Below are 25,419 nucleotides of genomic sequence, written 5' to 3' on the forward strand. Positions count from 1 at the left end.
CTGGTAACTGACATTTGTGTAATACCGTAATCACTACTTACAGTACAACAAATGTTCCGACTGAAGACAACTGGTAAAAAAGGACACATAATGCAAACCTTGTCACTGTGACATTGGAGTCCATACTTCATGGGTAATGTAATTAAATTTATTAATTTTAATTATAATTGTTTCTTACAATGAAACAGAAAGACAGACACAGAGCTTGCAATATCAAAACTAACTGAAACTTAACCCTAACCCTCTGTTGTCATCTGCCAGTGCCAGTACAACACAAAGCATTACAACACACAATACTTAGCAGATAACTCTTCCCCACATGGTACGTGACCACTTGCAAAGTAATATTTAACTACAATAGATGTAGAATCATAGTGTGAGTGTGTGTTGCACACAATTGAAAAAATAATGCTTCCTCCTCAATATCACTGTCCTCCAGCAAGCCTTGCCGGCCAGGGAAAGTTGACCCCTTTGCCCTGGATCCCTGAATCCACCCGCTGACGGCAGACACCAAAAGCGAGCGTGGCTTTTAGTTTTCAAATCTGTTTCGGGACGTTTTATGAGTGTAAAGACAACATTTTTATAAGAACCTGAGCAGGGCCAACTGGCTCACCCAGAAAGTTCAAGTTGAGAGCCACAAATTACAAGTTGACAGGTTATTCCCAGTATGTGTTTGTTACAATGTATATGCATGTTGGAGTCCGCTCAAGTAACTGCCTCAGGACAGTTGTTCAGTAAGAGGTATTTACATGTCAACCATCATCTTGCTCTGGGGAACAAAAAAAAGTCAAATATAGAAAACACCACAAAAGCTCCTTTGAGCTACACTGCCATCTTCTTTCTGTTGTCCCTGATAGGACGCAACTGCATCTATAACAGATGCCCCCGTATTTGAATTATGACAAGGGGGATCCAAGGTGGCGTAAAATGAGACGGTGACTAATTGGTTCATAACCTGTAATTGGGTGGATGTAATCGGAGTGGACCTCAAGATGCCAGGTGCACCTTCAAGAACTTAGCCAGGGGTTTGCCCTTTGACTGGCTACCAAGACGTGTGTTGGGGCGGATAAACGTGTGCAAAGGCGTGGGCTGGGTTAAATGTGGGCGGGAAAACAATGCTTTAATGCAGAAGGTCCCTGAACAATACAGCTTAAAGCAGGTGTGGCGTGTGCCTATTAGGCCATTTGTACATGTAAAATAGAACTCAAACCACAATCTGAGATCCAATTCTTCAGCTATGCTTTTACAAAAACAATGATGCTCTACTTTGATGGACACTGTCCAAATACACAACATGTTTATTGTTGTGTGTTTGCGGCTGTAGGTTTGACTGTGTAGGAGAACTTAATGTTGTAGACCAACAAACGTCAAGTCCACTGGCACATTAATCCACCAGCGGGTGTTAGAATTGTGTAGCTCAACATTTTCTCATGGTTCACATGATGGGTCAATGTGATCAATATGTTCACGACCCACCTACCCAATACTACACGATAGCCAATCAATGTAAATGGGGCTGAGTATTAATTGGTACAGAGCGAGGGGATGGTGGGTGAGCATTTGGTGCATTTTTTTTTTTTGCAGAAGCATCAAAAAAAGGTTGTATTAGGTCTAAATTAAATTGTTCCTGTTGTCAATGTGGTTGTTTAATTGCTTGGCAAAGGAATGTATTTGTTCAATGACAAGAAGTAGATAGTGTGTGTGTGTGTGTGTGTGTGTGTGTGTGTGTGTGTGTGTGTGTGTGTGTGTGTGTGTGTGTGTGTGTGTGTGTGTGTGTGTGTGTGTGTGTGTGTGCGTGCGCGTGTGTGTGTGTGTGCGTGTGCGTGTGAATGTGCGCGTGCGTGCGTGCGTGCGTGCGTGTGCGTGTGTGTGATGTGGTGGTGCAGTGAGTGGGTTATTTGTTGGAACATCTGTTTTCACATCCATCAGCTTATGATTATTAGTAATTGGCCATAACACCTGCACTTGCATGGGTTTGGTCTTGCATTTGTCTCGTTGGGTAGGTATGTCGGGACCGTTTATAAAACAGACAACATTTAAGGTCAATTAACACCACAGGAAAAAACGTGTTTTGGACAATCTTCCATGTGAGAATGTATGACAACGAGCCTCAGAGATAGTTGTAATCATTAAATAATTGCACGAATAGATAAGATATAGATTATAGAGTTACATCTTGATATATAATTTCTAGAGATGTATCATCATTAATGACTTCTTTTTTTTGTATTCTAATTTTCTCACAAAAATGTAAGCCAAGACAACAAGGATGGAAGTTACACACAAACAAACATAATAAACTGTTGATTGTACACATATCCTTAGCTGCAAAACTAATACAACAAATGACTTTAGTCGTACCACATTAAGCTCACTATTAACCCCAGAGAAAACTCCCGCACTGCAGAATTTCTATTTCTAGAAAAACACAACTGAGCTCATGTCCAATCAACATACAGTAAATATACACTGTTGAGAAGCAACATTCCATAGTTGGAATAGCTTGCAATGACACATTGATAAAAAAAATAAAACTGTCGTATTTCAATATTTAGCCATACTTTGTTTTGATGGAAATGCTGGGAAACATCAGCAAAAGAAATGAACAAATTAAACAAAGGCGGGTGACTGAAGAGAAGGAAAGCGAGAGGGGAATGTATCTCAGAATAAACTGTTTACCCAACCTGGTGTGCATGCTTGTTGTTTTTGTGTGTGTGATGAGAGGCTGCAGCTGACAAAAATAAGAAGAGCAAAGGGAAGAAATAGTGGCTGGCAGATATTCTGTCGGTTAAGTGGAAGTGGGAAGAAATGGTTCAGTCTCGTGGAGACCTATGTGATGCCTGATTTTTTTGACGTGTTTTTAAAAGCCATCTTTCAGAAGAAGAAATCCATACTGATTTTAGAAATTTAACACAAACTCTGCTTTGGTTTTATTATTGTCGTGGTCTCTAAGAACAATTATTATTACTTTCTGGTATTTAGCTGTATTTCCTGTTCAGTGCTCTTATTTTTGTTTCCATTTCTTGTTTGCCTCCTATTGTCATTACTTCACCTGTCTGAGAGCTGGCTCCGTCATTCGTCCCTGATGGGCAATCAGGACACACCTCTTCCTGGTTGTCAATCAGGATGCTTTATATGCCAGCCCTGTCCTTTTTGCTAAACATTCAAGGTGCACATTTTTCCCTATGCTTCCCGTGCACTTCCCTACTTCACTATTTTTGTTTTGTCATTAAATGCATTTTTATCTGCACTATGCCTGCTGTCTCTGGATCCTGGGGTCACAACCATCAACACCCAAGAATGTAACAAATATGGCATATTGCCATTGCATACAAATGTTTACTCCAATTTGCTATCAAACTTATATTGGGAGTGTTATCTATAAGTAAGACTATATGATGGATACAGTCTCCAACTCTTTGCCATTAACTGGAGAATAAGTATTAGCATTTTATATTGGTCTATACTGCTGATACGATGAACATCAGTGAATTGGAAAAAAGGTCTAAAGTCAGAACACATTCACTACAAAAACAAGACCTCCCCCCTGGACCGTAGCGTACCCCCAGCTTCTAAATTACCTTAGCTGACACCATTGGCCCATTTTTGTTCTGTACTTAGACCACTGGCTGAGCAGGTCAGGACCTTCCCTATTAAGGAGCAGGTCAAAGCCACATAACTCTTTACCTAAGGTGAGGGTCACTGTGATGCACGGTCTTGCCAGGGTCAACCAGAGGTTTCTGGCCACTGAGGTTCATGGCAATACAATAAAGTAATCAATCTATGCACGGAGCCCTCGTCAATAATATACTCCCAGGCTGCCGAGGGTCACCACCTGTTCCCTGGCCTCTCCTTGGACTGTCCTGGCCTCCTGAAGTCTTGGATTTCACTGCCACTGTCCTGAAGGGACTAAGGAGTGTAACCAAGCCCTGACTTTGTGACCAATTAGAGACAGCAGGACCACCACCAATAATTTTAGGAGGAGGGTTATGTTATAATACATATAATAACGACAGTGTTCTGTACATAGCAAGTCAAAACACCTGCACAGGACTCACCATTCTTGAAACCATTATCCACATTGTTTGTCATCATTCTTTCTTCTGCTCATCTGTTTACCATGAATGGGAGACAGACATACTGTTGCCGGCTGCCAAGATGAGGCAGCAGTTAATTCTTGGCTACCCTCCCTTTCTGCTTAGAAGACAGGTATAGAGTTTCTAGCAGCTCCAGTTGGCTGGATTCAATAGAGATGTGAGTGCACAGCAGCGACGTGCTGTTAGGGGAGGTAGGTGAGAGTCTGCTATTATTAAAAACAAATAATGATAACACACAATTATAGTGACATCACTATGTGTCCACTGATCTGTGTTATAAATGTATTTCTGCATGATTCAATAATTTAAAAAAAAATATTCTCAAGTAAAAATTGAGGAATTTGCACATAAATTGATCTGTGGCAGCAGTGAGCCAAACCAACCTAACCAATCCCTTTCTACAGCCATTGTGTTTAATGTAAGTGTGTGGCAAAATTAGTCTTGCTGATCAAACTATAAACTGCCAAAAAAAGTAAAAGGTGAGCTTTAGTCTGCCGCCGTGCACCTGTATGTGTAAATCTGACTCTACAATACCTGTAAGTGTCAGAGCCTCACCAGCCATGAAGTGAAGTGAATTATATTTATATGGCGCTTTTCTCAATTGACTCAAAGCGCTTTACATTGTGAAACCCAATATCTAATTTACATTTTTTTTAAACCAGTGTGGGTGGCACTGGGAGCAGGTGGGTAAAGTGTCTTGCCCAAAGACACAACGGCAGTGACTAGGATGGCGGAAGCGGGGATCGAACCTGCAACCCTCAAGTTGCTGGCACGGCCGCTCTACCAACCGAGCTATACCGCCCCAAACCTCACCACATGACACTGGTGCACTGGTTGCATGATATGGACAATATACTATATAAATGATATAAATATGGCAGACAATAGAGCTTTTATACAGAAGTTATATTGTGATAATGCATGTAGATGACACATTCTAGCTGTATAAAGTTAAAAAGTTAAAGTACCAATGATTGTCACACACACACTAGTTGTGGTGAAATTAACCTCTGCATTTGACCCATCACCTTGTTCACCCCCTGGGAGGTGAGGGGAGCAGTGAGCAGCAGCGGTGGCCACGCCCAAGAATCATTTTGGAGATTTAACCCCCAATTCCAACCCTTGATGCTGAGTGCCAAGCAGGGAGGTAATGGGTCCCATTTTTATAGTCTTTCGTATGACTCGGCCGGGGTTTGAACTCACGACCTACCGATCTCAGGGCGGACACTCTAACCACAAGGCCACTGAGCAGGTATTTGCAGTATCCTGCAAATTTGACAGCAACAAGCGAACAAACGCCTCCTTAACGCAATGTAGTATTCTCGCTAGCTGCTAACACCCCCTCCACAGTACAAAGTCACTAAGTCAGTAATCCTCGCTTACATAGCGGCAACTAAACTGTTTCTCTTACCACTATTATCACTACAGGACGAGGAATAGCTAAACATGCTACACTACACACTGTAGGGGGATATGCTAACTGCAAGCTAGAGCTCTTAAATATAGACAAAGGTGGGCGTATCGATACAAATATCAACAATAAAGATACCAAGTGTAATATCAGTCAGTGTAGGTTGATACTACAGTGGTTAGATTTATATTTTTGGTTGTAAAATAAATATTTTGTCATTTTTGTCATTTCTATTATTCTAATGCTAAATTCCCGCAAACATAAGGGCTTAAAGTTAGAATATTAAAAATATTCTAACTTATTATACATTTATAAATATAAAATACTTTATTAATAATGTTGCACCACCATCCTGTGGCTTTGTCTGATTATAATTGTGATCAAAAATGTATTCAATCAGTATCAGCATTGGTATGACCAATACCAATTTGTAGTATCGGCCAAAACTAATGCCAAGTATCTAAACAACAGAAGAATAAGTACTTGTTACATTTTAACAGAAGTGTAGATATAACCTTGGTACAACAGAAAGTAGCCAGATTTTAACAGTACATTAGCAAGTCAATTAATAATAGTTTTGAAAAAATAATACAATCGGAAAATGACGCAATATATTACCGCATATGTTAGCAGTCAAATTAGGAGCCTTTGTAATCCATGTTGAAATGGTTATATTATCATTTACATAGTATATATTGTGATATATATTGTTATCGCAGGGGGTATAGATTTTAGGCCATATCGCCCATCCCTAACAGGTACCTGAACTAACCTCTACTTCCTTTCCTCGCAACCCAAGCAGGCAGTCAGAAAGTTTTACCACTGACATTTAACTAAAAACTATTTTTACCCTTACTTGGCTTCGATTCCAGTCAAACCAACCCTGACGTCTCAAACATTTCCTGTTTGGCTAGCATTCCCTGTGCTACCTGTCTTGGATGAGGAAATAATTATAACAGAGGTAGACAATCTAGTTGGGTTATTTAAAAAAAATATTATTGGGCTACGCTTAGCGGTAAAATGGGAAATTTCGCCCATCAATGTGCTGTCATGCACATAGAGTGCTCAAAAACCTGGTCAAAATGTATTGTTACCCAATCTGAATGATTTGTGGAAATTTCAAACTTAGACATGGATGTCAATAAGTACATTTCCTCCTAAATAGATATAAAGAACTTGGAGACACAATAAAAAACAATGAATTCTAAATTGTTTCCCAAAGGAGAGAAGTCGTAGTGAAGTTGCACCAAATGCATACTTGCCAACCTTGAGACCTCCGATTTCGGGAGGTGGGGGGCGTGGTTAAGAGGGGAGGAGTATATTTACAGCTAGGATTCACCAAGTCAAGTATTTCATATATATATATATATATATATATATATATATATATATATATATATATATATATATATTAATATATATATATATATAAGAAATACTATGTCAAGTATTTCATATATATATATATATATATATATATATATATATATATATATATATATATGCATATATATATATATATATATATATATATATAAATAAAATAAATACTTGAATTTCAGTGTTCATTTATTTACACATATACACACACACTTTTCGGTTTTCCGGTTCCGGTTCACCGTGCGTGACTGCTCGCTGACTGCTCGCTGTTTCGAAAAAGCTAAGTATCGTTCTATTTGTGTGCTTTTAATTGTTCTGCAGCTTTCTTTATTACTTTCTCAACATATTTAGTAGTACTATTTAACTTGCAAATCACCCGATCTCTGTCTCACCACCCCTCCCGCAGCTAGCTAGCGCGGAGAAAGGCGTCGCCGGTCAGAAGGAATCTACTCCTGCACACCGTGACCAGGACTTCTCGGAAGACAGCAGGAACTTCACTCGGTGACAGAAAACACCGTGAGTATGGCTTCCTGCGCGTCTTGCAGCTTACTCACGGAGAGGCTGGCTCTGCTAGAGGGCCGTGTCCGCCAGTTAGAGCAGAGTAATCTCGTAACTTTAGATGTTGCGGACACATCTGCTAGTGTTAGCTGTAGCGAGCTAACTAGCCCAGCCTGTAGTAGTCCTAAGCGGCCTGCAAGCTACGGTGTACCGGTTGAGACGCATAATAGATTTAGCTCTTTAGCTAGTCCTACACCCCAGTCTACCGGGCATCACACCTTAGTCATAGGGGACTCCATCACCCGAAACATAAAGCTTAGCAAACCAGCTACAATTAAGTGCATCCCTGGGGCCAGAGCACCTGACATTGAGGCTAATCTTAGGGAGCTAACTCGCAACAGGCCTAGTAAACACGTACGACAGGCTAATCGCACCACTAGTTATGCGAATATAGTTGTACACGTTGGCTCCAATGACACTAGAATGAGACAGTCAGAGATTACAAAGAGAAACATAGCCAGGACTTGTGATCTCGCTAGAAAGATGTCCAGGCATCAAGTAATTGTCTCTGGCCCCCTGCCTGCGAGAGGCAATGATGAGAGATATAGCAGATTAGTCTCGCTTAACAAGTGGCTGGCTAGCTTCTGTAGACAACAGGGACTAACGTTTATTGATAATTGGCCCTCTTTCTGGGGCAAACCAGGCTTGCTGATGAGAGACGGCCTTCACCCTAACCAGGAAGGCGCCATCATCCTGTCTAAAAACATAGACTACTGTTTAAGTCACATTTGACTAACTACACTAGAGCAAGCCCGGTCACAGGCAATTACAGAGCCTGCTAGTCCGGGTGAGGAGTCAGTTAAGCTAGAACTAGCCAGCACCAGGCTGGATAATTCCTGTACGCATAGCAATTTTCTTAGAATAACACACAACTCACATAATGTGTTTTCTGTTGTGAATGTGTCCGGGGTAGATATGCATTCTACTGAGGTGGCAAATCATGATGCGTTCAGTCGATCGCAGCATCAAGCAAACAATCTGAAAATTCCCGTTGTATCAATTCCTAGATATGGTCGAAACTATTTAAAGTGCACTACGTATAATAAACGCAACATTATTAATATTGCTACTACGGATAATTTAAACAAAAACTCGTCAAAACAGCCCAATACTTATAATATGGGCTTTTTAAACATAAGATCATTGTCTCCCAAAACGTTATTAGTTAATGAGGTCATTAGAGACAACAATCTTAACGTCATTGGTCTTAGCGAAACCTGGCTCAAACCAGACGATTTTTTTGCGCTAAATGAGGCATCTCCTCCTAACTATACGAATGCGCATATTGCCCGTACCCTTAAAAGGGGTGGGGGGGTCGCACTAATATACAATGAAAACTTTAACCTTACCCCTAACCTAAATAATAAATACAAATCGTTTGAGGTGCTTACTATGAGGTCTGTCGCACCGCTGCCTCTCGATATGGCTGTTATCTACCGCCCCCCAGGGCCCTACTCGGACTTTATCAATGAATTCTCAGAGTTCGTTGCTGATCTAGTGACGCACGCAAACAATATAATCATAATGGGGGACTTTAATATCCATATGAATACCCCATCGGACCCTCAGTGCGTGGCGCTCCAGACTATAATTGATAGCTGTGGTCTTACACAAATAATAAATGAACCTCAGCATCGCAACGGTAATACGATAGATCTAGTGCTGGTCAGGGGTGTCACCACCTCCAAAGTTATGGTACTCCCGTATACTAAAGTAATGTCCGATCATTACCTTATAAAATTCGAAGTTCTGACTCATTGTCAACAAACTAATAATAATAATAATTGCTATAGCAGCCGCAACATTAATGCTGCCACAACGATGACTCTTGCTGACCTACTGCCTTCGGTAATGGCACCATTCCCAAATTATGTCGGCTCTATTGATAACCTAACTAACAACTTTGACAATGCCCTGCGCAAAACCATTGATAGTATAGCACCGCTAAAACAAAAAAGGGCCCCTAAAAGGCACACCCCATGGTTTACAGAAGAAACCAGAGCTCATAAATTATCATGTAGAAAGTTGGAACGCAAATGGCGCGCGACCAAGCTTGAGGTTTTCCATCAAGCATGGAGTGATAGTTTAATATCGTATAAACGCATGCTTACCTTAGCTAAAGCTAAATATTACTCAAATCTCATCCGCCTCAACAAAAACGACCCTAAATTTTTGTTTAGTACAGTAGCATTGCTAACCCAACAAGGGACTCCTCCCAATAGCTCCACCCACTCGGCAGATGTCTTTATGAATTTCTTTAATAAGAAAATTTAACTCATTAGAAAGGAGATTAAAGACATCGCATCCCAGCTACAACTGGGTTCTATTAACACAGATACAACTGTATCTACGACGGATACTGCAATACAAAATAGTCTCTCTCTTTTTGATGAAATAACATTAGAGGAACTATTACGGCGTGTAAGTGGGATAAAACAAACAACATGTGTACTTGACCCACTTCCTGGGAAACTTATCAAGGAGCTTTTTGTATTATTAGGTCCATCAGTGCTAAATATTATAAACTTATCACTTTCCTCTGGCACTGTTCCCCTAGCATTCAAGAAAGCGGTTATTCATCCTCTGCTCAAAAGACCTAACCTTGATCCTGACCTCATGGTAAACTACCGACCGGTGTCCCACCTTCCCTTTATTTCGAAAATCCTCGAAAAAATTGTCGCACAGCAGCTAAATGAACACTTAGTGTCTAACAATCTCTGTGAACCTTTTCAATCCGGTTTCAGGGCAAATCACTCTACGGAGACAGCCCTCGCAAAAATGACTAATGATCTACTGCTAACGATGGATTCTGATGCGTCATCTATGTTGCTGCTTCTTGATCTTAGCGCTGCTTTCGATACCGTCGATCATAATATTTTATTAGAGCGTATCAAAACACGTATTGGTATGTCAGACTTAGCTTTGTCGTGGTTTAACTCTTATCTTACTGACAGGATGCAATGCGTCTCCCATAATAATGTGACCTTGGACTATGTTAAGGTAACGTGCGGAGTTCCTCAGGGTTCGGTTCTTGGCCCTGCACTCTTTAGTATTTACATGCTACCGCTAGGCGACATCATACGCAAATACGGTGTTAGCTTTCATTGTTATGCTGATGACACCCAACTCTACATGCCCCTAAAGCTGACCAACACGCCGGATTGTAGTCAGCTGGAGGCGTGTCTTAATGAAATTAAACAATGGATGTCTGCTAACTTCTTGCAACTCAATGCCAAGAAAACGGAAATGCTGATTATCGGTCCTGCTAAACACCGACATTTATTTAATAATACCACCTTAACATTTGACAACCAAACAAATACACAAGGCAAATCAGTAAAGAATCTGGGTATTATTTTCGACCCAACTCTCTCCTTTGAGTCACACATTAAGAGTGTTACTAAAACGGCCTTCTTTCATCTCCGTAATATCGCTAAAATTCGTTCTATTTTATCCACTAGCGACGCTGAGATCATTATTCATGCGTTCGTTACGTCTCGTCTCGACTACTGTAACGTATTATTTTCGGGTCTCCCTATGTCTAGCATTAAAAGACTACAATTGGTACAAAATGCGGCTGCTAGACTTTTGACAAGAACAAGAAAGTTTGATCATATTACGCCTATACTGGCTCACCTGCACTGGCTTCCTGTGCGCTTAAGATGTGACTTTAAGGTTTTACTACGTACGTATAAAATACTACACGGTCTAGCTCCGTCCTATCTTGTCGATTGCATTGTACCATATGTCCCGGCAAGAAGTCTGCGTTCAAAGAACTCCGGCTTATTAGTGATTCCCAGAGCCCAAAAAAAGTCTGCGGGCTATAGAGCATTTTCTATTCGGGCTCCAGTACTCTGGAATGCCCTCCCGGTAACAGTTAGAGATGCTACCTCAGTAGAAGCATTTAAGTCACATCTTAAAACTCATTTGTATACTCTAGCCTTTAAATAGCCCCCCTGTTAGACCAGTTGATCTGCCGTTTCTTTTCTTTTCTCCTCTGCTCCCCTTTTCCTTGTGGAGGGGGGGGGGGGGGGGGGGGGGCACAGGATGAAGTGCTGGCTGTCCAGAGTCGGGACCCGGGGTGGACCGCTCGCCTGTGCATCGGCTGGGAACATCTCTGCGCTGCTGACCCGTCTCCGCTCGGGATGGTGTCCTGCTGGCCCCACTATGGACTGGACTCTTACTATTATGTTGGATCCACTATGGACTGGACTCTCACAATATTATGTCAGACCCACTCGACATCCATTGCTTTCGGTCTCCCCTAGAGGGGGGGTGGTTACCCACATATGCGGTCCTCTCCAAGGTTTCTCATAGTCATTCACATCGACGTCCCACTGGGGTGAGTTTTTCCTTGCCCTTATGTGGGCTTTGTACCGAGGATGTCGTTGTGGCTTGTGCAGCCCTTTGAGACACTTGTGATTTAGGGCTATATAAATAAACATTGATTGATTGATTGATTGACATAACACTCATCTACTCATTGTTGAGTTAAGGGTTGAATTGTCCATCCTTGTTCTATTTGTCACTATTTTTTAACCATGCTGAACGCCCTCACTGATGATGCATTGCTGTGTGGCACGCAAAATGTGCCTTCGTCAAATGCACTAAATGGCAGTATTGTCCTGTTTAAGAGTGTCACAACATTGCTGTTTACGGCAGACGAACTGCTTTACGGTAGACGAAATGCTGTAGTTGTGTGTTGTTACCGCGCTGGGAGGACGTTAATGAAACTGCCTAACAATAAACCCACATAAGAAACCAAGAACTCGCCCTCGATCATTCTACAGTTATAACGTGATTGGGCAGGTACGCTGTTTATATTGTGTGCCTGAATTTCGGGAGATTTTCGGGAGAAAATTTGTCCCGGGAGGTTTTCGGGAGAGGCGCTGAATTTCGGGAGTCTCCCGGAAAATCCGGGAGGGTTGGCAAGTATGACCAAATGCTGACAAGTAAGTGTTGAACTTCTTAAATCCAAAAACATGTTTGATGGGAAAAGAATATGAGATGTTTTTCAAAATCATCCATTGTTGTGTGGTCATGACTGGAAATGACAAATGCACTCTAAATATGGGGAGAGGTTGTTTGGTAATTCAACATATTTCCCTAGCTGAACTTTTTTTCTTCTCCTCCCAAAGCTCCCTCCTGACATGTCATGTCATTAAGAAGCTCAATCTGCATGCTATTTGCATACATTTGTTGTATTTTGTTGATTGCTTCTCATTCTATGAAGATTCATGAAACATAATTAATGACACACCCCTCTGGTGCCACACCCGAGGGACAGCTAATTCCACCACACACCGAGGGGATTGAGGCAGAGGGCACAAGCGGGCTTGTCACAGTGGGCACTGGGCCAGTATCAGTCCCGATCCTTTCGCTCACGCCTAGGGCTGTCCTTGGTCTGAGCCAGCTTCCCTAACAAGGAGAGCCCTTCCTGAGCCACGTTAACTAAAAGGACAATTATCGTCAGAACAATGCTGCTTTTCACAGGGGCTGTGTTGTGTCAATTATGCAATGGATCTGGTTACAGCAACCAGCTTGGCCTAATTAAAGCCTGCTATATGTGGACTCATTGTTTTTTTCAAAACAGAGACAAGCGTATTTCAGAATGAGGGTGTTGTGCTTTCACTTGCTAATTTGCCAATGTATTTCCACATGACACATTAACGTGCGTCATTTGCCATTTGCTCTTCACAATTGAAGAGTGTATGTAAAGTTTGTCATGTTAAATGATGGCAAATGTATCTCTATTCTATCTGACCATCTAAACTGCCATCCCATTGTAATGCTGTCTTATAGTTACACTTCATGAACAAAAGTATTGAATCACGCCTGGTAAATCCATTCCTTTAGGTGCAATGGTCTGGTGTCCGAAAACGTTTATCCAAAGAGAGTAATTGACTACTTTGGAGATTGTTGCTTTTATACAGACAGCTGACTCGTTCTTTCCTTTTGACTCCTGGAGATGGGCTTTTAGTCACGAATCACTCATTGCTGACCACATAGTGAAAAACTGAATGAATCAAGGAACAGCCATCGTGTTTGTGTGTGTGTGTGCGTTTGTTCGTGCTGGCTACATAATTCCTTACACATCTGTTTGCCCTCTGAAGAGAGATGGTGTAGAAGGTTAAGATGGAACATAAAATCATCCGAAGCCATTAGACAGCTTTAATGACACATCATTTCTGCTGTCTCAGGACTCCAAGACAATAATAGGCAGCTGAGCAGCCAATCACATGGAACGCAGAGTCGTAAAAACACCGCCATCAAAGACAGTATATTCTCAGTGTCTGAGAAGGTGTGCGGTTGTTCACCTGGGAGGGGAAAACATGTGCAAACAAAGACACACATGAGCGCACGAGATCTGGTTTGGCAAGAATATGCATATATAAATATATGTCCTTACTTGCTGGCTATTGTGATTGTGATTCAAATGTCAACAAAGAGTGGGTTCAGACAGAGGGCGAGTATTTGAGTATGAGGGTTGATCAACTGCTGCACTTTTTCAACTCAACTGCTTCAAGAACGACTCTTATTCATCACACAATCACAAAAAAAGACTTTGCAAAGTGTTTAAGAAATACAAAGATGACTGACATGCAGGGTTATATTCTCCAAAGCTCAGTGAAACTGTCAGCTAAATGGGAACATTTACCTCCTCCCTGTGGTGCCCATGCTTGGGGTTACGGTGACCCCATCGTGACTGCTCTTTGCATCAACAGCAGCGCTGACTCTTCCATTTAGCCTGCTTTTAGCCGCTCAACAAGAAAAATGTACTGTTTTAAGTAATCCTTGTTTGTACTGACCATAATTGATTGGGTAATCCTGGTTTAACATGCACTAAAGCCAGTGCTTAAGAATCTATTAAGAGGGCTACCGGCCTAAAGAGCTAGGATCTATCTAATGTTGACTGCTAGATCTCTGTTTTCATGCTTAGATGTTGGAGACTTTCTTCTGATTCGAAACAGGTCACATCTCTGGGTTATTTTACCAAGTCTGCCGTTTTATTGTGCCTGACGCTCAGTTTCAGTCTAAATGTGTCTACTGGTACAATGATACGGTATATCCATATGGCGAAGTATTGCAGAGGTTTATCCCCTAGCCACTATCAGCAAATCTCTTGGAAACCTTGTATCAAGCTGCAGACAAATTCCTGATGGCTTCTACCTGGAGCCACAGACACCCAAGTCTGTGTCAACTTGACATGACACACGCCACACCAAACGCTCATCATTGTGACAGCCCTGTCATAATCAACACAAATCTCTCAGTGTCAGCATGAGCAGGGAAAGTATTGCGTTGCTGGGGAAAGATGGGGAAGGCAGAGACACTAAGGCCATGTCTACACTAAGTCGTTTAACCCCTTAAACGAATAATTATTTACCCTAAGCCCCGTGTCAGCCACACGTTTAAGGTCTCCCTCCCCGGACAAATTTTTACACGGCTAAGTGCGCCGTGTATTTTTTTAATCTCCGGCACTTAGCTTTGTATGGACTCATTGATCGTTTACAAACTGAGTTCGGAGAGAAAGTGAAGTCAGAAAGACCGCGCCCCACACAGAAAGTGACATCAGAAAAAACGCGCGACAGCCAGCTTCATAATAAAGCGGTTTCTTAACTCGGAGCTAACCACTGGAAATATGGAGGCAAGTCATCCAGACATGCCCGTGTTTCTCATTCTTCTAAATGTACAGACGCTTGTGGAAATCAAACATGAATATCTTAAAAGAAAGCGATTGCAGCTATTTCGGATACAACACTTCTCAGATGGCAAGAGAACTTTCGAACTTGCGTGCTCCCGTGGATGTGATAAAAAAAGGTAGCGTGTGCTTTGTATTACCTGGCTGTCGAGGGAAAACTAACTACGGAAAACGGCGAATGCTTTTGGACTGGCAAAGCAGACTGTATCAGTTATTGTCCGCCATGTATGTCGCAGACTCAACGTCTAGGTCCAAAGTATATAAAGTCACCAAAAAAGAATGGACAATGAAGGTGAAGGCAAAAAAGTGAGGAGTGTCCTGACCAGATATCTAGATCCCTTGTTTGATTGATGTAAAATGTTCTTTATCACATTGTTTACGTGTCTAATAAAGATTGGATTAATTTATGATGGCTCAGGTGTGATTCACTACAATAGGGCCCCACAGCACACTGGATTCCAGTTAATTGAAATACCACAACACTGGATATTGTTCAGATAAGTTACATTTAAGAACTTGCACACAAAGCAACACTGGAGGTGACTATGACGTGCGCATTTTCCGCACATGCATATTAGCTTGTGTTGCGACGAAGGGGGTAGGGGCATTGTTGTGTGCGGACACAGATAAGGTTAGGTGGGATTTACCCTGGATAACATTATCCGGCTTAGTGTAAACGGGCTCTAAGTAAGTACAGGTCAGTGTGCTGTCGTCTCAGTGGCTCTGGGATCAGGCTGCAAGTGTGAATGTGCATGCAAGACATTCAGGCTTGGGGCAGGCTAATTCCTGCTCCTCCTCCTCCTGCCCGTCCACTGCTGTGGTTAATGCATGACATGGGAGTAAGTCTCTCTCTCTCTCTCTCTCTCTCTCTCTCTCTCTCTCTCTTTCTCTCTCTCACACACACAAACACGGAAAACATAAGAAGAAGAATCCCACCAAGACCTTTACCCTAACAGGGCCCACTACTGTAATTACAAGGCACAGATTTCAGATCAAACACTTAAGTAGCCAGCGGAAAACAAAAAGCGCTGTAATTATCGTCTGCCTCAGCTGTCCCACAGCGTAACTTCAGTTACCTGTCATGTCGCTATTTTTTCAGGGGTCCGCAACTTCCTGGATTCTCCGTAATCCATGACTGGAAGCAGCCTTGCCAGCGCGCCTGCCCCTGCAGGATACACATTTCAACTTGCAGGGGCAAGTGACGACATGGCACACAAAGATAGAGGAAACCTGAGTCCTTGCAAGCACATGAATGCATTTTTTTACAAGAGTAGGGAGGGGGCGGGGGAGGGGGGGGGGTGCTTAGTTTGCTTCGGACAAAAGATCTATTGTGTAGTGAAACTTTATATACATATTCGAAATCCGACACATGCAGTCTCCTAAAGCAGGATTCTTGTAACTGTGAACAAGATAATATTACCTATTCTGTTTGTCTGTCCGAGACAAAAAGCAAAGCTTTCAAGCCAACTTTTTTCTGCAAGGCTCTGATTCATCATGATGGACTCTTTGTTTTTGCGCCTGGTCATCTAATATGAGCGATAAGAATGCCGTGGTCTTCAGGCAGCGTTGTGGGCCATTAGGTAACACATTCCCTGGGTGGAGCAAAGAGTGACATAGAGATTTCCACTCTTTCAATACCTGGCCGTCAGCGCTCAGGTGATCAAAAGGAATGTTATGCCATAGCTAGACTGTCTCCCTCACGCTCCTTCAGCCTGGAATGTATTCAAGCTTGTCTCTTTTCCAACAAGAGCAACTTGTTACTTCATAAAGCTCCTTTCATCAGAATAGTCCCCTACCTTGGATTATTTTGTTTGTTTGTTTGTTGTTATTGCATTATCAGTGACCTTTAAGAAAAATAGAAGAACATTGAGAAATAAAAGTAACATTTCTCATAGCACAAAGTGTTGCCAAGCAAACCTCGAAAGAAAATTTGGAAAAGCAAGACTATATTTCCTGCAATTGGGTGCATATCTACTTTATATTTCACCTTTAGATTTATTCTCATCTCCCAACCTTTTTTGGTTGTCTTTTTGACACTTATATGTCGCATGTGATTTTTTTTTAAATGTTTTAAGGAGATAATTTACTAACATTGTTATCATTGAAAAAGTAATGTATACTCTATAACATTTACGCAAAGAACTCAGATAACGTTTCCCATTTGGCAACTCTATCCTGTAGCCACATATACTTCCGGTGTTGTGACCTCTGTTTACAGTCTGTCACATCAAATAAATATCTTCCAGCCAGAAAAATTAACCTGACTCTCGCCAGATCCCTGTAGTTCGCTGAGCTCCACACATGAATCTGGGACTTCTCAATAGGAGATGTATTACAGAAGGCGGGGCCTTGTAAAAACATAATTATATGTGATTGGATAAACCACTTGTCCGTTATCTTGAATGACGTGCTACTTCAACCACTCACAACAAAATCAACCCGTGACGTTGATGAAAGCAACGCTGGGAAATCCAAAACAGAATAGCCGACCTATTGGATAACGACAGAGCGAAATGTTAGAGAACTTTTACTGAACCAACGCAGCAATGTCAGTAGACGATCAATGTCGCAAAACAGTTGCAGTAGCAGAATCAATGTCAGCACACGACTCCTCGCTGTGTGCCGCCATTGTTTGAATCAAACAGTCGCTTCGGCGCTACGTCACATCTATGAAATCCTGCCCGGCGATCCTGATTGGTTCATTATTTTTTGCTATCTTGAAGGAGTTTGCATTGCCCTCGAGCTCAGATCCTTGTGTGGAGCTCAGCGAACTACAAGGATCTGGCGAAAGTCAGGTTAACTAATAATACTCTAGAACTACAACAGTTGCAAAATTAACAGTGTTCGGATTGTAGTCATCCACTTATGATTAGCAGCAAAGAGGACAGCCATCAACGCTGTGGCTCGGAGAGCAAATGGAGGCAACAACAAGTAAGCTAGCTCGATGGCAAGCAAACTGGCAAGCTTGTTTCTGTGCTCCTGATTGTCTCACCGTCCTGCAACTCAGTGCGGCGTTTAGGCAAGACGAAAAACAGGTAGCCACGGTGGAGGCCAACATTCAACAAATTTTGTTGATATTGTATTTTATTCATTTTTCATTTGAAAAAAATGCAGATGTGATATTTTGACCCAAAAAATGAATGTCTAAAAATGCAGAAAAAAGTTAGTGGGACATATTAAGTGTGAGTTACCAACCTAGTCACGTCTGTTGTGTCCTTGAGCAAGACACTTCACTCTTGCTCCTGATGTGTCGTGGTTAGCGCCTTGCATGGCAGCTCCCGCCATCAGTGTGTGAATGAATGTGTGTGTGAATGGGTGAATGTGGAAATAGTGTCAAAGCGCTTTGAGTACCTTGAAGGTAGAAAAGCGCTATACAAGTATAACCCATTTACCATTTACAGAAAACAAAGAAAATACACAAGGTGCATTCACACCTCCTTTTGAAGTTGTTGCGTCTGGTATGCATGTTCACATCAAACTGTTTAGAAAAAATAAAGCATTTTACAACAACTTAATGTCCATCAGTGTTGCATCATCAGCATTTAAACATGTTATTAGACTAAGACGACAATGTAGTCTGAGGGGAATGCCAGACAGCCGGGAGCTCCTAATGACAACTTCAGCAACTCATCATTATTCATTTTTCAACAGACTGCACATCTCGACATGTACACAAAATACTTGAAATATATAGATTCCATTAAACCAAATCATGTTTTAGTTTTTTCTTGAAGGCGACAGTATGCTAACCTGACTCTTGCCAAATCCTTGTAGTTCGCTGAGCTCCACACATGAATCTGGGAGTTCTCAATAGAAGATATATTTCAGAAGGCGGGGCCTTGTAAAAAAAATAATTGTATGTGATTGGACTTAACTTGTCCGTTAACTTGAATGATGTGCTACTTCAACCACTCACACCCAAATCAACCCATGACGCTGATGAGAGCGACACTGGGAAATCCAAACCTGGTCGGAAGAAGAGCCTAAACATCCTTGCCACCAATAAATGCCTTCAAAACCGTTCTCTGTTCATCTTTTAAATAATTAATATTCGATCGATGTCGCAAAACAGTTGCAATAGCAGAATCAATGTCAGCACACAACTTCTTGCTGCATGCCGCCATTGTTGTTTGAATCAAACAGTGGCTTTGGCGCTACGTCACATCTATGAAATCCTGCCTGGCGATCCTGATTGGTTCATTATTTTTTGCTATATGGAAGGAGTTTGCAATGCCTTCGAGCCCAGGTCCTTGTGTTGAGCTCAGCAAACTACAAGGATCTGGCGAGAGTCAGGTTAACAGTATGCATTAGAGATGCGCGGTTTGCGGGCACAACCGCGGAGTCCGCGGATTATCCGCGGATCGGGCGGATGAAATTTAAAAAAATTAGATTTTATCCGCGGGTCGGGTCGGGTCGGGTCGGGCGGTTGAAATTAAAAAAAATTAAATTTTAAATAGATTCAGGCGGGTGGCAGTTAAACCAATTCGGAAATATATATACATAGTTAAATGTTGTTACCCACATACGAAAAACGAGCAGGCACCTGCTGCATATGCCACAACAGAAGAAAGAAAAAAAAAGAGATGGACACTTTTACGGAGCGGAGAAGGCCCCCGACGCCTCGCCGGGGTCCGGGACCGAGGCCCCTTCCCCCGAGAGGGCCCCACCGGGAGCCGTAGCTGAGGCGATCCGCGAGAAGGGCCCGACGCACATCCAGGGTCACCACCGCGCCCACCGCACCGACACCCCGCCTCGTCCGCCTTCGCCGCGGCCGGCGTCACGCGCAGCAGGTAAGCAGCTTACCTGCCCGCCACCCCCGTGGCCGGGGGCTCGTAACAGGGGTCACTCCGCGCGCTCCGCCCGCGCAGCTTACCTGCCCGCCACCCCTGTTGCCGGGGGCGCGTAACAGGGGTCACTCCGCGCGCAGTGCGCTCACGAAAGGGGTGGGGCTCACCCTGGTTGATATAGACAGCAGGACGGTGGCCATGGACGTCGGAACCCGCTAAGGAGTGTGTAACAACCCACCTGCCGAATCAACTAGCCCTGAAAATGGATGGCGCTGGAGCGTTGGGCCCATACCCGGCCGTCGCCGGCAGCGAGACGCGCTTAGAGGTGCGCTCAGCGCGGCTCCCATATGATTGCGCACTGGTGTGCGTCTGGGTCGTGACAGCGTGGCACGCGAATGTCTGTGCTGCATTGGATCAGTCTCCTTTCTTTAACAGGCAAAAGCTTTATAACCTCACAGATGCGGCTTACAACACGGGGCGGCTTATTGGTGGACAAAGTTTTGAAATATGCCGTTCATTGAAGGCGCGGCTTTTAACCCAGGGCGCCTTATGGTGCGGAAAATACGGTACTTTCTCTTTTAACATGTTCTATCTGAACTTCTGTTAAAATGTAATAATCACTTATTCTTCTGTTGTTTGATACTTTACATTAGTTTTGGTTGATACCACAAATTTGGGTATCAATCCGATACCAAGTCGTTACAGGATCATACATTGGTCATGTATAAAGTATAGTCCTGATGTGTCCAGAGACATATTTGCTGAGTTTATAAACATCCATGTTTCTACCGCTTGGGGGGTGGCGGACCGGTACTTTTCAGAGGAAGTATAGTACAGAGTATGATTGATTAGTATCGCGGTACTATACTAATACCGGTATACCGTACAACCCTGGTACACACAAATAATTATTTGATCCACTGCTGATAAGTTTACTTCCTTAGAAAATATATGAACAGTCAAGGAGTTTACTATAACAGACAAAATGTAAAACAAAACAAAAAACATTAAATTAGACATGTATTTGATCTGAAAGCACTTGGTGGAGATTAAAGCGCAGAGGTCAGACGTTTGTTGTAGTTTGTCACCGCCAGGGTTGCACTCAGGAAGAACTCTCAGCAGAAAAACAGCCCCAAAGTAGAATGTTCTACCGCCACATTTGACTGTTGGGATGGTGTTGGTGTTGTTAGGCCCTATCACCCATACCAAATTTAAATAATAAAAATAAGTCCACTCCCTCAAAACTAAGTACAAAAAAGAGGTGCATGAGTCGAGAAAGAACCTGATCTTGAACCTGGATGTATTTCTATTGTTTGGGTCATTGTGGCATTAATGAGGAAGTTGCTTGCTGACTAACAGATCAACCTTGGCAGAGGTCTGCGACATTTGAGTTATGCAAGCCCTTTTAAACAAATGGAGGCCCAATACTTTTGCACAGTGCTTTAAATGTGATTCTGACATGATAGCAAATTGTGGAAACACATCAAGTCAATAAAAGGCAGTAAGCCCTCACCTTTACAATGAGATACAACAAACATAGGCGTGGGGTGACTAATGTTGGCATTTTCCATTTTGGTTTTGGTTCAGTGTTTCTATCACAAAGACATTCAGTGAGTGTTTGGATAGCAGACAACTTCCATTTTTACAAGCTCTATTACTGTGGGCTTGAGGTGGATGATTCATGGTGAACAAGACCTGGAATTTGTCAGCCCAAATTCTTCCATGATACAGAGGTTAACATTTTCCACTGAACTGGAGCTAGCTAACCAGCACATATTAAGCTGATTTAAATGTTTATCATGTGCCGGTGAACTTAGCGTTATTATTATCCTCATCATCCACAAGCCAAGAAAAAGAAATATAAGAGTGCAGGTTCGAGCAGAGAACAAACTGCTTGTATGATTTGTGTTTCGACGAGGTTCTGCATATGGAGCTATCCAATGGCAGGCAGTTAAATGATGAAACAGAGGTCTAATAAGAGGGAGTGGACATTTTTACTGCCACCAAATCCTTTCCAAGTTGGATCATTCGAAATGAGCGTCTGCCCAGCCTTTTAATTGTATGCATGTTTGGGTCGGTAGCGTTGATATAGCCACGGTGAGCTGAAGGAGGCGGCAAGTGTGAGTTTGTGTGGTCATCTTAAAAGGGGGCTCTAAGGCCATGTCTACACTAAGTCGTTACACCCTTAAACAGATCATTATTTAGCCTAAGCCCTGTTTTAGCCACACTAATCTATCGTTTAAGCTCCCCCTCCCCGGACAAATTTTTACACGGGTAAGTGCACTGCGTATTTCTTGAATCTCCGGCACTTAGCTTTGTATGGGCTCATTGATCATTTACAAAGTGAGTTCGGAGAGGAAGTGACGCCAGAAAGACTGCGCCCACACAGGAAGTGGCGCCTGAAAGACCGCGCCACAGCCAACTTCATAATAAAGCGGTTTCGTAACTCGGAGCTAACCACTGGAAATATGAAGGCGAGTCATCCAGACATGCCCGTGTTTATCCTTCTTCTACATGTACAGACGCTTGTGGAAATCACACATGAATACCTTAAGAGAAAGCGATTGCAGCTATTTCGGATACAACACTTCTCAGACGGCAAGAGAACTTTCGAATGTCCGGCCGGGTCAGCTATGATTCTACTTAGTGAAAAACTTAGTCCATTTGTCGAAGGAGAGACAACGACATTGCTAGCTCACTTGGATGTGATATAAAAGGTAGCGTGTGCTTTGTATTATCTGGTCGTCGAGGAAAACGGCGAATGCATTTGGACTGGCAAAGCAGACTGTATCAGTTGTTGTCCGCCATGTATGTCTCGGACTCAACGTCTAGGTCCAGAGTATATAAAGTCACCAAAAAGGAATGGACAATGAAGGTGAAGGCAAATAAGTGAAGAGTGTCCTGACCAGATATCTAGATCCCTAGATTGATTAATGTTAAATGTTCTTTATCACATTGTTTAGGTGTCTAATAAAGATTTGATTAATTTATGATGGCTCAGGTGTGATTCACTACAATAGGGCCCCACAGCACACTGGATTCCAGTTAAGTGAAATACCACAACACTGGATATTGTTCAGATAAGTTACATTTAAGAACTTGCACACAAAGCAACACTGGAGATGACTATGACATGCACATTTTCCGGGCATGCGTATTAGGTCGCATTGCACGGGCGGACGCAGGGGGGCGGGGATCTTAAACGACCATTGTGTGTGTGCGGACACGGATAAGGTTAGGTGTGATTTACCCTGGATAGGTGTAATGGGAACATTATTTCTCCCCCTAACACTTGCACAGGCTCCACTCAGAGTCAGTGGCTGTTTGAAGTTGGTAACAGCTGTAGTGTTCCAGCCTTTATTTAGAGGTCAGCACACCAACTTCACTTAAAAACAAAGTGGGACTGAAGGAGCGAGGGAAAGGGAAGACAAAACAGTGGGTGGAGAAATAAAGAGGGAGAGCAAGGGAGAGGTGAAGGAATGAGTTAAAAAAAGAGTTACTAGCGCAGCGAGGGATTAGCCAGGGAGAGGTTAAAAGTTTGTAGTGTTGCATCTGGCCTCCTGCCTGCTTTGTTGTTTATTGCCGCGGGCCTGAAGATTTTCTGCCAACATTAACCACACCTGAACCGCTAGACAACACACACACAGAGGGACAAAACAGGAAGAAGCATAGGGAGCGCTTGCATGCACTTTCCTCCAATGTCTTGGCAAAACATAGAAAGCTTCTTAATCGTGTGCGTCCATGTCTGTGTGAAAACTATGCCAACTCATCGCTTCTCATATGGCAATCCTCTGTCATGTCGCCATTGGATGCTATGGAAGCAAAGCCAGAGCCTCCACCACCACTTAGCCAAATTCTCCTCACACACTAATCTAGATGTTGTGTGCCAGTTTAGGTCCTGGACCCTTTTGTGTAGGGTTTCTTAATCATAGGGCACAATGGGCCACCAATGCTGCCTAGAAGTACGCCAAAAATGTTTTGTTTCTCAGCTGTGGTTCGTATGGACTGCAGCGGTATTTATTTATAATACACTTTTACACCACTTGTGGCAGTAATTGACCCAGTAGTTGACTGAGTGACGTATGACAAGCTAAAAAATTCAGAAGAAATCCAGAGAAAAACTAATATAAAAGTTTATTTAGTGCAAAAATGATGACCAAAGTGAAAACTGTTGTTAAAGGTTATTTCTTTACGTGCATACAATCCAGACTTTAAGAAACATATTTGTTATTTATTTACTATTTTTATAATTTACTTTAAATGTATTTATTTTAGCATTGTATGTAAATGTGTTTTTCATTCGTTTTTTATGATTCCGTTGTTTTGCGGTATTTTTGATTTCTGTAATCAGCCTGACCGAAGCCTTATTTGGCATGTTATTGTATGTGCTTGTTTACAGTATGTCAGTGTTTCTTAACCATTGTTGGGCCACATGCGCCCTGTAGAGGGCCGCCAAAAAAAAAGTGTCTCAGATGCAGTCCCTATTGGCCGCGGCGGTACTCATTTACAATACGCTTTTCCACCACAAACAAACCAAAGAAGTCTGGAGCTAAAGTCATAGAGAACTTTGTATAAGCACAAAAAATAAGACTAAAGTGGTGAAGCTGTAGTTTGATTTGCACCTTAATTCTATTGACAATGTTTTTAAAGAACAAATATACTATTATGTATTATCATTTTGATTATAATTTATTTATTGTAGCACTGTGTAATTGTATGTTCATTTATTTTTCATAATTTTTATGAGTCTCTTTTTTTGCAGTATATTTGGTTAGTATTTACTTTTGTAATCATCCTGACCTAAGCCTTGATAATAAGCTTTGTGAATAACATATGTGTTCATATTATTTGACAAAATGTATCCTGTTAAACTGTAAATAGGTTAAATATAATTATTGAATACGAGTAAGATTACTGTATTTTTTGGATTATAAATCACAGTTTTTTTCATAGTTTGGCCGGCGGTGCGACATATACTCCGGAGCGATTTATGTGTGAAATTATTAACACATTACCGTAAAATATCAAATAATATTATTTATCTAATTCACGGAGGAGACGAAGCAAATGTCAGCAATCGTCACACACACGTCAGCGGTCGTCACACACACGTCAACCAATAGAAATTATACGGGGGTGGGTCATGGCACAAGTGCATTGTGGGTTATGATGGCGGTGTATTGTGAAGAAAAAGATGCTACATGCTACTACGTCCGTACCTAGCTAAATGGATAATTTCAACATTGGCGGTAACTTATAAAAACTGAGAAGGGCTGAACAAAAATGGCACCGAAAAGGAAATCATATACTGCAGATTACAAGCTGGACGTAGTGAAATATGCAGCAGAGAACGGCAATTGAGCAGCAGAAATAAAGGACATACCAGAGGCGACACCGGGGGGGAAGATTTCATCGGATTTAGCGATCGGGAGTGACAGATTGTTTGGTAAATGTATAGCATGTTCTATATGTTATAGTTATTTG

The 25,419-nt window shown here is 42.2% G+C and overlaps 1 protein-coding gene across 6 annotated transcripts in view; it reads right to left on the minus strand.

Annotated features, from left to right (window-relative positions):
- The window catches only part of zfhx3b (zinc finger homeobox 3b), a 435,085-nt gene that overhangs the window by 193,294 nt on the left and 216,372 nt on the right, over nucleotides 1-25,419 (minus strand). Inside the window, exon 1 of one of the 6 annotated variants that reach the window (XM_061964038.1) lies at nucleotides 16,225-16,275. The exons of the other annotated variants lie outside the window; for them this stretch is intronic. The gene's annotated coding sequence lies outside the window, so the exon portion shown is untranslated. Of the gene's footprint in view, nucleotides 1-16,224; nucleotides 16,276-25,419 lie in introns of those variants that run through there. 6 annotated transcript variants of the gene reach the window in all.

The sequence above is a fragment of the Nerophis lumbriciformis genome, linkage group LG06, assembly GCF_033978685.3.
Source record: "Nerophis lumbriciformis linkage group LG06, RoL_Nlum_v2.1, whole genome shotgun sequence".
Lineage (NCBI taxonomy): Eukaryota > Metazoa > Chordata > Actinopteri > Syngnathiformes > Syngnathidae > Nerophis > Nerophis lumbriciformis.